Below are 18626 nucleotides of genomic sequence, written 5' to 3' on the forward strand. Positions count from 1 at the left end.
AAATAATGATACACTTCTGAGGAATGAAGATGAGTACAGTATTGCAAAACCAGATCACAGAATCTTAAACATCAGGCTAAGTTTCTACTTAGTCATTAAATGATAAGAGTCACACAAATGGAGTTATAGATTATAGAATAAATATTCAGGAAGATGCTATACATCTCACTTAAGCACAGTAGAACAGAATAGAGCTAGGGAGGGAGCTTGGAAGTAGAAACAACAGTCAAGGCAAAAGGTAACAAAAGACCTGAAGTACTAGGAGAAAAAGACAGGGAGGGACCTGAGAGTGTCTTGGCATGAAAAGAGATAGGGAGTTCAGAGAAGTCAACAGTAACTAAGGCTTTACATCTGAATGAACTGGGAAAATAATGGAGCCAATGTTTGTTTGCTATGTTGGCAGTTCGATACCAATCCTGACTGAATGAATGAATAAATACGAACATGTGAGTAAAGATAAAGGGTAGCAAGCCAGGGGATTTAGAAGAGGGAGATGGGCAGAAGATAAGTGTAACTTTCATGTTTTAACCGATGAGGAAGTCAAGGTCCTGAAGGAAAATGCTGCCCACGTATGCTAAGCATCTTTCTTAGCAAAGCAAAAGTGCCATCATTAAAACCCATATAAACTCCATCTGTAAAACCTGTAAACACCTCCTCCCAAGCAAGGAGGAGACAAGCTGTACCAATCTGACAACTAGTTCCCAAAAGCAAACAATCCACGAAAAGCTGGAAATGCAAAAGGGTTACCCAGGTGGAGTGATCCAGTAAGAAAATTCATAACTGTAACTGAAAAAGTTTTTTAATTATTTAAAAAAAAATCTGGAATTGGGGTTCACAGGTGGAAATACAGATTTGGGAGTTCATTACATGGAGGTTGTAGTTAAAGACAGTGTAGTTAAAGAGAGAGTAGATGACCTCCCAATACAAAAGTATAAATAGAGAGGCAAGGTCAGGGCCAACTTGGAGATTGGCAAAAAGGAAGTATTAAGGAACACAGAAGGAGAACCAGACCAATGCTTTGTCATAAAAGTTAAGAGAAGAATTTCCAGAAGGAAGGCATGCTTAATTCTTGTCTGCCTCTTTGACTCGCATATCTAATCCATCATCGTCCTATCATATCTACCTCCAACATACATACAATATCCATCTATTTCTCTCGATTTCTTTTTCCACCAACCTAGTTGAAGTCTCCATTATTACCAGCACTTCTGCTATAACCTTGTTACTCACCTCAATCAACTCCTACCCCCATGCAATCTATTCTCTTTGCAACAATTGGATTACTCTTTTAAAAATAAAAATCATATCATATACCCACCTCCCACTTTAAACTCTTTAAGTGACTGGATATTTAAAGATATTGGGGTGTGACAATGCTAATATAATTATGTTCTAATAGGAGAATACTTGTATTTTAGAGATATATACTGAAATATTTACAAATAAAATGAAGTCTGAGATCTGCTTCAAAAATAAGAGCAAATGTCTGAATTTATTCTATGGGGCCAATATTACTCCGATATCAAAACCAGACAAAGACCCCCCGCTAAGATCAAAACAAGAGTACAATGTCTGCTCTCATTACTTCTGTTTAACACTATATTGGAGGTTCTAACCAGGGCAATCAAGCAAGAAAAAGAAATATAAGATATGAGATAAGAAAGGAAAAAGTAAAACTCTATTTGCAGATGACATGATCTTGTATATACAAAACGTTAAGGAATTCACAAAAAAAAAAACAAATAAAAAAACTGTTAGAACCAAAGTAGCAGACTTGTACACAATATCAATATATAAAAATCAATTTTATTTCTATAAGCTAGCAATGAACAATCTGAAAATGAAATTAAGAAAACAATTTACAACAGCATCAAAAATAAAATAGGAATAAATTTAACAAAAAGATTTGTACACTAAAGACCTAAATAAATGAAAAGATATGCTATATTAATGGCTTGGAAGACTTAATATTGTAAGATGACAATACTTTCAAAATTAATCTGCAGATTCAATGATATCCCTATTAAAACCTCAGATGGCTTTTTTGCAGAAATTGACAAATTTCTAAATTCTAAATTCTAAATTCATAAGGAAGAGCAAGGGCCTCAGCATGGTCAGAATAATATTGAAAAAGAACAAGGTGGAAGTATTCACACTTTTTGATTTCAAAACTTATAACAGAGCTACAGTAATCAAGACTGTCCAGTACTGGCATAAGAACAGACATTTAGATCAGGGGAATAGAATGGAGAACCCAGAAACCAACCTACACATTTAGGGTCAATTGATCTTTGACAAGGATGCAAGAAAATTCAATGTGAAATGAATTAACTGTCCTTTCAACAGATGGTGCTGGGACAACTGGATATCCACACGCAAAAAAATAAAGTCGCACACAAAAATTAGCTCAAAATGGATCAAAGGCCTAAATATAAGATCTAAAAGTACAAAACTCTTAGAAATAGCCAAAAAGTGCTAACAACCCAAACATCCATTAACTGATGAACAGATAAATAAATTAGGTACATCCATTCATTGGAATATTATTCAGCCATAAAAAGGAATGGAGTAGTGACACAGGCTTCAATATGAATGAACCTCGAAAACATTATGCTAAGTGAATAAAGCCAATCACAAAAGACCAGATATTATGCGAGTGAATTTATATGAAATGTCTAGAACAGGCAAATCCATAAACACGGAGAGTAGATTAATGACTGCCCAGGGCTAGGGGAAGAAGAGAATGGGGAGTGACTTCTAATATGTATGTGGTTTCTTTTGGAGATGTTGAAAACGTTCTGGCATAGTGGTGATGGTTGCAAACTCTTGTGACTATACTAAAAAATACTGAACTGTACACTTTAAATGGGTGAACTGTTTGGCATGTAAATTATATCTCAATTTAAAAATCAAAAAATGTCCATACAGAGACTTGTACACAAATGCTCACAGCAGCTTTATTTGTAATAGTCCCAAAATGGAAACAACCCAAATATCCATCAACAGGTGAATGGATAAACAAATTAGTATATTCATATAATGGACTATTAATTGGCAACTAATGATACTTATAACAATGTGGATGAATCTCAAAATAATTATCATGAATGAAAGATGCCAGACTCCCCCTCTCAATGAGCACACACTATATGACTCCATTTATATAAAATTCTAGGAGATACAAACTAATTTATAGTGATAGAAAGCAGATCAGGGGTTGCCTATGGACTGGGAGGTGAGCAGTGGGGAAGGAGGAGATGATTATGAAGGGGCAGGAGGAAACATTTAGGAGTGATGGACATGTTCATTGTCTTGACTATGGTGATGGCTTCACTGGTACATTCATATGTCAAAACTTACCAAATTTTACATTTTAAATACATGTGGCTTTTTGTATACCAATAATATCTCCATAAAACCGTTGTAAAAAAAAAAAAAAAAAAAAAAAAAAGGCACTGTTAATTCAAGTATTTAAACTGCTAGAGTTCTATAGGCCAGGTAATTTTAAATAAGTTACACTATTAATGGTAACACATGAGGTGATACATGTGTTACCTGGCTTGATTGTTGTAATCATTTCACAATGTATACGCACATCGAATTATCATGTTGCACACCTTAAATATATGATTTTTGTCATGTAGTCAATTATATCTTAATAAAGCTGGAAAAAATAAACAAAAGTTATATTATTTTTTTTAAAATGACATTAGGAGAGGAGAAAGGGTATTAGGAAAAAAAGACTGGCCCTGAGTTAATAATTGCTGAAGTCAGGAGACAGATACATAGGGGTTCATTATACCATTTTCCTTACTTTTATACATGCTTGGAAATTTTGTATTAAAGTTTTTTTTAAAAAAAAAACCTCTAAGAACCTCAATTTAAAAAAAAAAATCTCTTCAAGACTGCTCACTTTACTTAAAAATAAAACTCCTTATCAGTCCTATGAATCTTTGAAATACTGTTGCCCTGAGAGTTCTTTCAACCTTGGAACTCTCTTTCCTCATCTCTTCATTTGGCTGGTTCATGTTCATTCTTCAGTTTCAGAGAAGCCTGTCCTGACCATCTTTATCTAAGTTCCTCCATTACTCTCTATTATAGTACACTATTTTATTCTTTTTGTAACATACCACAATCTTTCAACATTTTATGTTTATTTATTTATTGTCTATCCAAACTCCTTAAAGTACGTGAGAGCAGCTACCTTGCCTCTCAGTTCTCGAGTTGTATTCCTTGTACTGGTTACATAGCAGGTACTCAACAAATCTGTTGAATGTTAAACTAAAAACTCAATACTAGGCATCACCCTATGGTTGAACATTTAATATGACAAAGCCTTACAGAGAACCTACCGTTTGCAAGGGTTCAGGTAACACATATGTATACCTGAAGTGAGAGGATACATGACATAATGAAAATAGACAGAATTTTAAAAAACAAACAAAAAACCCTCTTCCAAAGGTAACTGAAAACAAAAAATAAGATTTAAGAAGACTAATTTTTTTCCCCCTGGAGAATTCATTTAAAAACATAAATAAGAGTCCTGATATAGTCCCTTCTCTAGATAAAGATGTATAAACAAAGGGTTCCTCCAGGGATTGATGGGGAAACTTATCACAAGTAACATTTTAAAAAATTATCTATACTATGGCCATGCCACCCTGAACAAGCCCGATCCCGTATGATCTCAGAAGCTAAGCAGGGTTGGGCCTGGTTAGTACTTGGATGGGAGACCACCTAGGCAGACCGGGTGCTGTGGCCATAAAAAAAAAAATAAAAATAAAATAAAAATTTTCAAAAAATTATCTATAAAAAACAATCTAGTGAAATTTTCCCAATTTGCAGATGACTACAGCAGTAGTTATAAGTATGATGGTACAGTTGTATGTTGAGAAATGCGGAAAACAGCTTCCATGTAGACAAAAATAAGGTCATGCAGTAATGGAAAAATAGTCCAAACTATAATTATCAGATGATGAGCTCTAAATCTACCTGTTACAATGCAAGAAAAGGGTTTCAGAGTCCCTGGACTTACCCTGAATATAGCTACAAAAAGGCAACAAAATGCTGGATGTTATTATGAAAGCTCTGGAAACACAGAACATATTATCCTGCCCTTGTGAAAACCAAAGTGTATCTGTACCTAGAATAAAATGTACAGTTGTGGTCATAACAGAAAAAAAGGTAAAATAGAGAAGACTTAGAAAGGTATCCAAAAAGCCCAAAAGACAGAGGAGCTTCTGTATGCACATAGATTTTTAAAAAACAGAGATACAGACACTTTAATATGAAACACAGGATGTGAAACAGTAAATATCAGTCTCATATCAAACCTCAGAAATTATAAGGCAGAAATCTAAAGAAACAAAATCTAAAGAAAAGTTATTTAAAAAAACTTTTAAGTCAAAGTTTTAGAATCAGAAAGACAGGACTTTTATGTCAAAAAGAAAGAGAAAGAGAAGAAGAAGGAGGAGAGGGTGAGGAAATAAAAAGAAGGGAGGAAGAGAGGGAAAGTGATTGGCCTTGAATCTAGTCCTAGTAAGCTTAAGTAACTATGTGACCACTCAATTTCTTTGAGCCTCACTTTTCTCATCTGCAAATAACAACTACTTTGAAGGAATGATGTGAGGATGGAGATATGCACACTACTCAATTACACAGTATACACTTACTACCCAGCAGCTTTTGCTTTTATTAGGACCAATAAAAAGTAATAGTTTAGTACCCAATCCAGTAAATAAAGTAATAAAACTCATTACTCAGATAGGGAGTACAGAATGTAAGAAAAAAATAATTCAAAAATAGTCTAGATGAATTCATAGGTAACAATTCCATAAGAAATTCCTAAAAGAAATTTTAAATTTTGGGTAACAGAGCCCTAAATTTTGAATGTGACATTTTTATCCTTTTACCAAGCAGTAGAATTCTGGGCTAGATACACGCTGTATCAGACCAAATATGCCATTTCTTAATTTGTGACCACAATTGTTAACTTTTATTGAACACTGGACTAAGTAATTACGTCATTTAATCCTTCTGATACCCTTTAAAATACGCTCTATATTTTACAGTAAAATTAGATGGGTCTCTAATTTACAGATGAGAAAGCTAAGGCTAAGAGAGTCACTGCCCAAGCTACACATACTGAGCTAGTAAGCAGATAAGTCTATTTCTGAACCCAGATAGAAGGACTCCAGAATCTATACTCATAACCACAGAACTATACTGCCTCCTACCCTGCAAGAAATATTGGGCGTTGGGTATGCAAGAATGAGGTTAGTAATGAAGGAGGATACAGTGAGTATTCAAAAATGTTGCCTGACAAGGCCAACTCAGCCAAGGTCACTGCCAGCCATTTACTCAGATTTAGGGTGGCCACAAGCGTGAACACTAAAATAACAAGAACTGATTAATGAGGATGAGACAAACCTAATGTAAGGAGGGAAGCCTAAAAATTCCTATGCTATCGTCTCAACTATAGTAAACAAAGTGCAGAAAAAGAGGAAAATATATCGAAATGCTAACTGGTGGGATGATGGGTGATTCTTATTCTCTGCTTCATATTTTTTGAATTTGGCAATTTTTTTTTTTTACAAAGAGCACTCATTTTCATAATTGAAAAAAAGCAGAAATAAAAATAAATCTGAGAAAACTTTCATTATTTACTTCTGGTTGTGTAATTCATTGCAATGAACATGTACTATTTTGTAATTTCAAAGATACTTTAGAAACAAATAAATCTAGAATATTAGACAATTACATGCAAATCAAAGCAAGAAACAAAGGGCACGATGTAAGAATAAGAAAATTAGGAGATGCAGTTGTTGGAAGAACTATATATACACATATCAAAAGACTTGGGTTCATACTGATATAAACATCAATGTGGACGAATCTCAAAAAACGATGTAGAACAGAAGAATTAAGACACAAAAGAGTGCATACTGTATGAGTCAATAATGCAAAATTAAGATCTGAAGACGGAAATGAGACCAGTAGTCGCCTATAAAACAGTGGGGATTGAATAGGAGGAGGTATGAAGAAACTTTGGAGGATTATGGAACTGTTCTATCCATTGATTGGGGTGTTAGCTACACATGTGCTTACATTTGTCAAAACTCATCTGATTATATACTTGCATTTCTATACATTTCATTGTATCTAAATTTTACCTTTTATTTAAAAGACAGGATTCAATCTCAAATCTGCTATTATAAGTTGAGCGACTCTAAGGAAGTTACTTAACCTCCTTAAGCCTGTTTATCTATAAAATGTAGTTAATAACAATATAATTTATTTCAACTGCTGGGGACTGACTGTAATGGTATACATCAAAGTAGAAGCACTATGCTTTGCAAATTATCACCCAATGAATGCTGAAGAAGCTTTAAAAATAAACAAGGGGGCAAAGCTCATCTTATACTTCTCATAATTCCACAGATACCTTTGGTATCAGAAATACTACCCTTTAAAGACTATTGGTATTCTACAAAGGGAAATTTACTTACAGTTCTAAATTGTGAATGGAAGAGAACATTGATGAGCATGCCATAAGACCTCCTACAGTTGAATACAATTTCTCAAGGTATGATTTGAGAGAATGCTTTTTAGACTCAGTACTTGCTAGAACAATGGCATTATGAGGTGGGGGAAGTTCTCCAGTCATTTCTGCTTTTTTTCAATTATGAAAATTGAGAGTAAAAGAATTGCTCTTGTTATTTTACTAGATTAATTATAAAGTTTAAATGTCACCATAACCACATCGTTTATATGTGTATAAGTATGTATGTGTGCACATACACACACATATTTACTCACATTGGAACTAAGTTGAACTACTGCTTCTTCCCAAAAAGTTTTCTATATTCTAAAACTAAGAAACTTAATTCTGTTCAACCAGAATTTTACAACTAAGAGAGTATGTCTCAGACTTTTTGATATTTTACCAGAAAAGAAAAACAGCCTGAAAAATATTGTAATATCACAGGCAAAGTTAACAGCCTCTCCCATCAACCTCAAACTGTTTTTATTAGTGTGCAGAAATCATGATGAAGAGCAAATTTTTCTGATACTTCTATATATGAACATTATTTCCTCTGCGAGCATTCAACAATTCTTGTTTCTACTCTTCTCTTTTCTAATTCAATTCTGTTTGGTTTCTAAGTTAAGAAGTGTTTCATTTGCATAAATGGTAACTATTCTGAGACACCATTCATAACTATACATTTGAATTCTCTAGAGTACCATTCATAAATTCAGATGGAACCAAAAAAAAACTCATTCAACTTCACTTTAATGGTTACTAAGACATGAATGATTACAATGTTATATTGTGGAGGGTCGGCCAAAGGAGTGAAGTGCTCAAATGTTACTATCAATTTGTCATCACTTCATGAATGTCTAGAGGGACCAAGGACCACTGCCTTCACCAATCTATCACAAAAGATACCAAGTTTAGTAAAACATGCCCATTAGTTAAGTGTTTTTTAGAGTTACAAAGTATCTATGTGGAAACAACAAAAGAAATATTTTAGTCATGAAGCTCAAAAATTAACAAAGAATCCCACACTTGAGGACATTTATTATACTCACCTCCCTCTATGATTCTACCACTCATACCCTTGATTTAGTAGTTCTAAACAGGGCAATTGTGCCCCCAAGGAGACATCTGACAATATCTGGAGACATTTTTGGTTGTCACAGCTAGTGTGTGTGAACAGGGTGAAGAGGTGCTACTGGGTAGTGAGTGGGTAAAGACAAAGGAAGGGATGCTGCTAAACATCCTATAATGCACAGGAAAGCCCTCCACAATTACAGAATTATCTGACCCAAAATGTCAATAGTGCCAAGGTTGAGAAACTCTACCCCCAGGTCCATGAGAGACCTACCTCTCAGAAAACACTTAATAAACGTGTGCTGATCTGAACTGAAAAGACATGACTTGGAAGAGAAGTCTACATGAATGAAGTAAAATAAGCCATATTTTAAGTATTATTAGCTTCTATTACACCTTTATTGAATGTTAAACACCAGTCATACAAAAAATAAACCAACAGTCTGGCCTTTAAGGAGCTCACAGTGAGGTAGAGGAAAAGAGTTTTGTAATTTGTCTGATATCATATTTGATAATCTGATAATGCTTTAAGGAAGGAGAAAACATACAAGAGAATCACTCAACTTTTCCTGGGAATGGTTCATGGAATAGAAGACATCTTAGTTCAGTTCTGAAGGACGAGAACGAGGCATCTTATTTCACAGCTTACAGGCCTCTTTCCGAACAAAGAGCTGTTCATTTCTTCCATCAACAAAAAGTTATGGAACATCAATTATGTTCCATGTATCGTGCTATATGTTGGAGACCCAGTCAAATTACAACTGTCCATTTCTACCCTTGGCATCATGGGTGCTTAGCAGTCCACTTCCCTCACCAGAATCCCCAATGATTCTTGCACTTCTACCTATTCCCAATTTAGCAATTGTCATTCTAATCAATCTTAGGCAGTAAGGCCACCACCCAAGGAGTAAATAAAACTTTGAGTTGCCTGTTGACACAGACTAATCCTGCCTAGGTCAAAAAATCAGGATGGTGATGCTAGCGGAATAGCTAGCAATGAACTGTCTATGGGTCCAAATTTGCTAACTGCTACATGTATGTTAGTATCTTGGAAAGCTAATTTACTTTATGAAAAAATCAGGGGCCTCTTCCACCCTACCCAATTCATGCCCAGACCAACAGCAAATCAATCAACATATATTTACTGAGCACCTACAAGCACCTATAGATGTGTGCTTATGTCAATGGTTCTCAGCCCTGGCTGTGCATTGACATCAGAACTCCCAGGCCAGATATGAATATTTTTAAATGGTAAATGATGCAAGACAAGTTTGATGCCTTGGCCTTTCGGCATTATGGAATATAAAAGAAATTCCTGTCTTGAAGAGCAGATCCACAATCACAACTGAGTGACTTGGATTGGATGTTAGTCCACTAATTTGTAATCCTTTTATAATATCATCTGCATTTATTAAACAGAAGAAACTGGGGTAGCCTGGATAAGAACTGTTTATTATTCCCTAGTCCAGTCACACACCGACTCCACTTGCAACTCCTGATACATTTTTCCACACTCTTTTTATCTCCCAGACAGTGAAAGTACCATTCTCAGAAACTATGGAGACACTCCAAGTAGGAAGATGAACTGAGGCGCTCAAATCAGATGGCTATGTAGTATCCTAAAGGCCAGAATCTTTCCAATTCATGCTGTCATGGGGCTTCTTTTAAAGAGAAGAAATAAATCTTTAACTTCCAACAATACCAGTCACCTCATTCTCTAGCTGAAGTGTCCAAGGAAAGTAAAGAGTAGACTGAGTTTTTGTAAATTTACTCCTAGAAGTCCTTGGCCATTTAAAGAAATCACCCAAATTCATAAAGCTGGTAAACTCGAGTTTTTCATATACCATATGCTTAAAATAAAAATATTCTAAATTAAGTATATTTTAGTAAACTCCTCACCAAGATGTGCAAATTATGGAGGCTTCATAAATTTAAAAAATTTCTGACCTAATTCCCATCCAGCAGCAATGACCTCATACTAAAGACCATCCCAAAGAGAACAGCAGCAGCTTTAAATTCTGCAAACATGAATCTACAGATCCTCAACCTGATGAGTCTTTCTCTGAATTACATGGTAAAAGGTACAATTCTCTTAACTACTATACAAATAGTGATGAGCACAAGACACTATAAATTATGATTTTAAAAAGAGTAGGATGTCAGTCAAACATCTAAAACAGGGACCATATGGTATTAAAAGGTAAATTTTGGTACTTGAGGAAAAATGCACACTGACACATATTAATTAGAATAAGAGTGTTACATGAAAGAAACAAAAAAAGTGTCTTCTTTGTAATATTGCTTTTAGGACCCAGGACTTCGAAATTAGCTTGGTGTACAATACTTTTCTTTGCAATTGTTCTTGTCATCATATAAGTTTTATCCACAGAGGTCCACAATCCCTTAACTTCAATTCCAAAATCCAAAAGGCTGCAAAAAACAAGTTTTTCATTATTCATTTGGCAGCAAAACCTGATGTAAAATGACATGAGGCTATTTATAGTATTTATTTATCCCAGTTGGTGTGAACATTCTGACATTTTACTACAGAAATAGTAATGTGTTTGATTACAAGGTGCTGCCCTACACCTCCCTGGGGTGTTACATAACCACAGTACATGCACCATATTCCATTTCTTTTTCTTCCTTTTTTTAAAAAAAAAAAAAAAAATTATATTAGCTTCAGGTATATACCACAGTGGTTAGACATTTATATAATTTACGAAGTGATCCCCCCAATTACTCCAGTACCCACCTGGCACTATAGATAGCCATTACAATATTATTGACTATATTCCCTATGCTGTACTTCATGTCCCCATGACTATCTTGTAACTAATTTGTACTTTTTAATCCCTTCACCTTTTTCACCCAGCTCCAAAACACCCCTCCCATCTAGCAATCACTAGTTTGTTTTCTGTATCTATGACTCTGTTTTCATTTTGTTTGTTCATTTATTTTGTTCCTTAGATTCCATATATAAGTGAAATCATATAATATTTGTCTTTCTCTGTCTGACTTATTTCACTTAGCATAATATCCTGTAGGCCCATCCAAGTCATTGCAAATGATAAGATTTCATTTTTTATGGCCGAGTAATATTCCATTGTATATATCTACCAAACTTCTTTATCCAATCGTCTATTGATAGACACTTAGGTTGCTACTATACCTTGGCTATAGTAAATAGCGCTGCAGTGAACATAGGGGTGCATATACCTTTTTGAATCAGTGTTTTGATTTTCTTTGGATAAATACTCAGAAGTGGAAATTGCTGGGTCATAAGGTAGTTCTATTTTTAATTTTTTGAGGAACCTCCAAACTGTTTTCCATAGTGGCTATATCACTTTGCAATCCCACCAAGAGTTCCCTTTTTTCCACATCCTCACCAACACTTGTTTTTTGATTTATGGATGATGGCCATTCTGCCAGGTATGAGGTGATATCTCGTTATGGTTTTAATTTGCATTTCTCTGATGATTAGTGATGCTGAGCATCTTTTCATGTCTACTGGCTATATGTCCTCTTTGGAGAAATACCTATTCAGATCTTCTGCCCATTATTCCATTTCTAAAATCTAATAAATTCTAAATTTAGAAACACCTCTGGCCTCAAGAATTTTTTTTTTTTCTGGCCACAAGGGACTAAATCTTACATACAGAAAATATAACCAATACTGAGAATGAGGGTAGACCTTCATATGCAATAAATTCAATGTCTTAACAACTACTCACAATATACATCCTATAAAATAAAGCATTAAAAAATAAAAAAAGACAACAAATGTCAAAAACCTAACACACCATTATGTGTTTTTCAAGTGATGGTGACATTTGCATCATCTGATATCTAAATCAATTCATCTTAAGTTGAAGTCCACTAATTTAAATCAGTTAAAATAGACCTAAAGACTGCAATTGGTATTTATGTTGAGAAAAAAGAATCATCCATTGATAATGTACCCAGTAAAATGTTCTGATTTTTAAAAAGTTTATCTCAGAAGGTTTAAAATTTTTAATTATTTCATTCTAGAATACAAATTCTGAACACTGAACAAATTACAATTGACTATTTCTGTGAAAGCAGAGCTTGGGACAAGGACAGCAACAGAAATAGCTCTTAAAGTTATTTGAACGGGAAGAAGAGTTTCACAGTTCTTTCCTTCCTTCCTCCTTCAGTTGCTGCTTTCTGGTTTTAGAATTTCAAACAAAGAAATACATATTGGCTCCTCTACTAAGAAACGCCCTCTTTCTCAGCTACTTCCTCCTCCAATTTTCTTCCCTACCATTGACATATGAGAACAATACACACTGCGGGTTCTACCATTTTAATTAACCAAAAACTCTGAGGCTTGGAAATTAAGGGCTGCAATTTAAAGTACCCAAATATCTCCCATTCCAGATCCACAATCATCACTCATCTGGAAGTCAGATAACAGAGAGAAGAAAGAAAGAAACATTATGCTTAATCAGAGGTAGGCTATTGAACCTTTCACGCCAGGAATCCAAAAATAATTTGAACTAACAAATGAGAAATTTCTCCCATCCCAAGAAAACCTGGCCTTCATAGGGAAGAGAAAAGAGTTACTGGGCTGGCACCACTCTAAACTAAGAGTCAAGTCTATACACCAATAGTTGGTGGACTTTCTTCTATGGGCCACCCAGGATTCAAACTGAATGAACTCTTTGAGGTTCTGATACATTTCAAAGTGACTTTTACAATTTAGTAATGGTCTTTTCTAACTCACAGGAAGAACAAGGAGGGTGTTCTTATAATTAACCATCCAGAGATCAAGACTCCACCTGTCTCCATGCCAGAAGTCAAATCAAATGTCTGAGACCAGACCGCTCCAATTTGTGACAAAGCAAACTTCTTGTAAGTGGACAGTGACTTCCCCCTTGCCCAGTGAGTCTCAAAGGAAACAATTTATCCTTGGTAAGCTCTGTACCTTACTTCTTACTGTGTGACCTTGGGAAAGTTACTTAACTCCTCTGAAACTTAGTTCCTCATGTGTAAATCTTAAGGGTTAACTGTAAAAATTAAATCGGAAAATATGCCTAAACGAGGTCTGGCACATAGCAGGAACGCCATAAATTGTTTGGGTCCACCCAAAGCATTCGTGGAAGGGCCCCTTTCGCCAGCTTTCCTTACTCTACAGTTACCATCCTGTACACATACGTACCTTTCTCTTCCTTATTCTGCAGTACCGTCCTGTACACGTAGGAATGCACACGTACATACAGTCCCACCACCACTCTGCAACTTAGCAGACCAGGGGTCTCAAAGAGCACATCAAGTCCTTAATGACCCAAAGATGGAAACCGAGGCTCCGCCTGGGGAAGAACTTGTCCAAGATCTCAAACAACAATCTAGGCTCCAACTCATGTACATCTGCCTGCAAAACCTTCGCTTTACAAATGGAGAAACTGAGGCCCAGACAGGGAAGTGACTTGCCCAAGGTCACACAGCGATCTGGTTGCAGAGACGGATCAAGTTAGGGCAATTTCGAAACCTCACAGACTCGCGGGCCTCTTCAGTCCCCAAGGGGATCTCCAGGACACATTCCCCCTGGGGAGTGGAGAGTAAGACGCCACCCTGCGCTGACCGCTCGTCTGGCCTCTGCCGGTACCGGGAAGGAGGTGCGGCACCCACTCCCGCAGGACCCTGCGCGGCTCGGGAGGGGCAACCTGGCCGGGCCCGGCGCCTCACGGCGCGGCCCGCTCGCAGGGACTTGTTGCTCACCTGGTCTCACGCAGTCGCCCGCAGCGACGGACGGGCCGGCCGGCCGTCTCCACCCAGGGTCTGTTCCCGCGGGCCGCCTCGCGGGCTGCCACACTGCCGGACCCCCGTCAGCGCGCTACGCCCCCAGCCGCGCTCGCCCTGCCTGCGTCCGCCATTACGCGATTCCCCGCCCTGGGACGCAGCCACACCCCACCAGTGGCTCTGATTGGCTCTCTGCCCCACCCGCCTGGGGCTTTCGGGCATTCCATTGGCCTGAGTGAAATGCCAGTTAAATAGCTACGCAAAAGACGTACTCAAGGGTACTGTCCCGGGAGCTCCACCCGAGTGACTTCCGCAATCGGAGTAAACAGCAAGGGGGAAAACCAAGTGAAAAGGGGGTGGAGGTTAAACTAAATCAACTTCTAAATTCAAGGTAGGAAAATTACACCTAAGAAAGTGTAAAAACTCGTGCAAAGTGTATTTAAAGAAGAAGAATTATTGTTAAAGTGCAAATAACTAGTATTTTTGTTGGAAGGGCGAGGGCCAAGCCCATGAACTTGCTGTGGACACCCCTTAAGTTGCGGGTAGTTTTGTCCCTTCCCTCCCGGTCTCTGGCCGGGCCGAAAGTAGGGTGGAGAGAGTGAGTCACAAGCTATGGCCCGCCGCAGAAGGTTCCAGTCCCGGGCGGAGCCTGGGGTCCTGGGACTGGGAGATGGTTCTGACAGTCCAGAGTCAGGTAAACTGGACCCTAGTTCAGCCTCCACCTCACTCTGCGAGTGCAGATAACTCCCTGAATTTATCTGGGGCTTAGTTTGTCCTTCTGCGAAATAGGAGCGGTCTTGTCTACCTCACGTCCTGGAGTGTTTGATTAAAATTCATACATGAGTGACTATTTGTGTCTTGTTGATTATGAAAGGCTGCAGCTGGATATCAATGTGACAAATTCTCAAGTTAGCAAAGATACCTCATTTAGGTCTCTAGAGCAACTCTAAGGCAGATATTGCCCCCGTTTTACAGAAGAGAAAACTGAAAACTCCATGATCTACCCTGGGTCACCCTGAGAATCTGAAACAACCTTGAGACTCAAACCTGTATCTTTTGGCTTCCATTTCTGTATGTCTCCCTTCCAGGCCTGGTGTACCCTGAGAAATGCTTACCTCCCGCAACCCCTTAGCATTCCAGAGAGCATCTTGAGGGTGTCGGGCCAGTTTCCCATCTCTCTGGTCACCATAGTCAGGCACAAGCCACACCCCAGTTATTGTTAATCTCTAAGGTTTCAGGGGAAAACTAACCATAGAGATGTACCTGAGCTCTTTATGGTGTCCTAGGAATCATAAAGTGAGTAAGATGACAGGTGGGTCAGCAATCCAGACAGAATCCCAAATGAGGACACAGAAGCTCCTAGAGAGGCAGTGATGCCATTGTGGGCCCTCAGCAGGGCAGCCTCCATGCAAGGACTTCAATCCAGGTCTCTCTGCCTTCAGAGCAGGGCTCTTTTCACTGCAGGATTGCTATTTGCAGAAGGGCTGCCTTGGCTGTAAATTTTAGTCCTTTTCCCTCTCTGGAAAGAAAGGAAGCCGAGAGAGGAATGGGAGGGGGAGCAGCCTAAGACTTTAGAAGGGCAAAGACCACTAAGTGGGTGGCGCCCATGGCCCCAGTGCTGGCTGAGTCCGTGACCTCCAGGCTCAAATTGGGACATGCGGTCTGATGACCAATTGTTATTTAAATCCCGACTGTGGCCATTGGGTGCTGGGAGGCAACAGGTGCTATGCAGAGGTCAGTGGCTTTGGGGTCAGACTGACCTGAGATTAAATTCAAGCTCCACCACTTTCTAGCATTCTGAGCCTCACCTACGTCTTCTCTAAAATAGGGACAACAGTGCAGTTGTGAGAATTCAGTGACTAAATTGTGGAATTAATGAGTCATGTGTGAAAATATCCAGTAACTATTTATTCATTCATGGATTCATCTATTTAATAAAAAAATTATAAGCTCCAACCATGTGTAGGGCAGCCTGCCAATAGTGCAGCTACAACGGTGACTAAAACAGACTCAGACCCTCATGGAGCTTAGAGTTTGATAAGGAAGTAAGTCGTTAAACAAATGATCAGATGAATCAAAATACAGTTAGAAACTGTGATAAGGAACAAGAAGGCAAAGTACAATGTGTTTATGAGAGTGTATGTCAGGGGGTGGAGGTGGGGTCACAGGAGGCTTCCTGAAGAGGATGTCTCCAGTGAGTCTATGAGTGGGGATTAAGGAGGCATCAGGTAGTTGGGAGAAGTGTTGCAGACCAAGGGAAAGGGTGTGGAAGGCATCTAGGCCAATGGGAGATAGTGGCAGTGGGGAGGGAGGACATCTCACTGGGGCCTAAACAAATGAGGTGTTACAGGGGAAGGAAACTTGCTTTGAAAGTGGGGCTATTCTCCAAGGGTCTCTTTACTTTTCTGATAGTCCCTGAAAGAGTGCACACCTTGAGGCCAACCCACCAGGATTTGAATCTTGGCTCTGCCCTTGTACTTCAGACTATGTGACCTTGAGTAGTCATCACACCTCTCTGTGCCTCACCTAGTCTTCTGAGAAATGGGCATAATGATAGCGGGTCATAAGGTAGAGATGAGGATTCAATGTAAAAGTGTGTATAAAGGATTCTGGCACATAGAAGGCACTCCATAAATGGTACTTGGTCTTCCTAGAATAGAGGGAGGTGAACCTGAGGCAGCAGATTCGGCAGATACATTTGGGAGAGAGCTGATGCAAACATCTATGCACTAGGCAAATTGTCATCTGACTTTAATTGTCATAGAAGACTTTGGAACTAGGGAAGCCTGGGTTAAAACACAGTTATACCACTTCCTAGCTGTGTGACCTTGGGCAAGTATCTTCACCTGACTGAGCCTCAGTTTCCCTGTCCATAACATGGGGATCGTAATTGTTTCTATTTCTCAGAGCTGTGAAGATTAATGAGACAATAAACGTGAAGCACTTAGCACAGTGATTGGTACAGAGTAAGCAGTTGTTGAATATTAATTTTAATAATTATTATTATTGATACCAGTAGTTACTACCTGTGCCAGGTAAAATTCTGGGGCTTTGCTTGAAGGTTGTCGGGCAATAGGAGTCTTAGTTTCTCTTTTTAGGCAGTGGAGATAGACAAACTGCTTTCAGAGGGGATGGTGCTGTACAAATAAGCACTAACATTGACTCTTGATTATGTGCCAGCCATGTGCTAAGTGCTGTATATGCATTAACTCATAAATCCACATAGCAGTCCTACAAGTTAGATCCTATTATTATCATTTTACAAATGAGATAAAGGAAACAGAGAGGTTATGTGACTTGCTCAAAGCCACCCAGTCAGGAAGCAGCACAGCTGGAATTTAAACTCAGTCAGGAACTTGAAAGGGTTTGCTGCTCCTGAGGGCAAGCCCTCCCTCTTCTACCCAAGGAGTAAGAGTTATCACCTGGGGGAATGAAATTATTCACTGCCTGTAGCAAGTCTCCAGGTTCCGGTTCCTAAGGCCAAGCCTCATTCCTTTCCCACCAACTCTTGCCTGTTCCCTGAGACTAAGAGCAAGAAACACACCCTCTTCCTCTGCCAGGGGGAGCAAAAAGACATATACAGTCACCAAAACTGAGTCTGAGTCCCAACTGTGCCACTTAATGGCTCTGTAATCTTGATCAGGTCACATCCCCTCTCTGAGCCTCAATTTCGTTATCTATGAAATAGGGATGATAACTCTCTGCCTACAGCACTGTTGTGAGGAGCAGAAGAAATAAGTCCCGCATGTACCATCAGCACAAGTATTCCTCTCTCTCTTGCTGTGGGGATGGCAAGCACTCTGGGAAAGCAGCCTAAACCAGTATAAAAGGCAAAATGGCCATTTCTGGAAACAGTCCTGGGTTTGAGTCCCAAATCTGCCTTTTATACCCTGTGTGACCTTGGGCAAGTTATCTAACCTGGCTGAGCCTCAGTTTTCTTATCTATAAAATGGAGCAATAATACTGATCTTATAGAACTGGAAAGAAAACACTCGAATGCATAAAAAGCCATGAGCCAATGTCTGATACAGAGCTGGCAGAGTGCAGCCTGATGAGAGGTTCTAGGAGGAGAGGCAAAGGAGAAGAATCAAGAAGAATCACCCTGACTCCTCCATGCCACCCCTATCTGAGGGGAAGAGAGTGGAGAGCACTATGCTCTGAGCCTAGAATGATCTCCAGCCACTCCCCTACCTCTGGCATTCTCAGTTCTCTCTGTCTCTGTCTCTGTCTGTCTGTATCTGTCTGTCTG

At 38.6% G+C, this 18626-nt stretch overlaps 1 protein-coding gene, 1 long non-coding RNA gene and 1 pseudogene across 2 annotated transcripts in view; 2 read left to right on the top strand and 1 right to left on the bottom strand.

The window, feature by feature from the left end:
* The window catches only part of WASF2 (WASP family member 2), a 64664-nt gene extending 50159 nt beyond the window's left edge, over positions 1–14505 (bottom strand). The window contains 1 exon segment of the mRNA XM_039854620.1: positions 14357–14505. The gene's annotated coding sequence lies outside the window, so the exon portion shown is untranslated.
* LOC120596367 (uncharacterized) lies at positions 4644–4762 on the top strand (annotated as a pseudogene).
* A 171-nt stretch (positions 14506–14676) lies between the features above and the next one.
* LOC120596195 (uncharacterized) lies at positions 14677–15701 on the top strand. Its single transcript, XR_005651105.1, has 2 exons — positions 14677–15071; positions 15147–15701. It is a non-coding gene; the product is annotated as an uncharacterized LOC120596195 (long non-coding RNA).
* The last annotated feature ends 2925 nt before the right edge of the window (positions 15702–18626 follow it).

This window comes from Pteropus medius, unplaced genomic scaffold (assembly GCF_902729225.1).
Source record: "Pteropus medius unplaced genomic scaffold, Ma_sr-lr_union100, whole genome shotgun sequence".
Lineage (NCBI taxonomy): Eukaryota > Metazoa > Chordata > Mammalia > Chiroptera > Pteropodidae > Pteropus > Pteropus medius.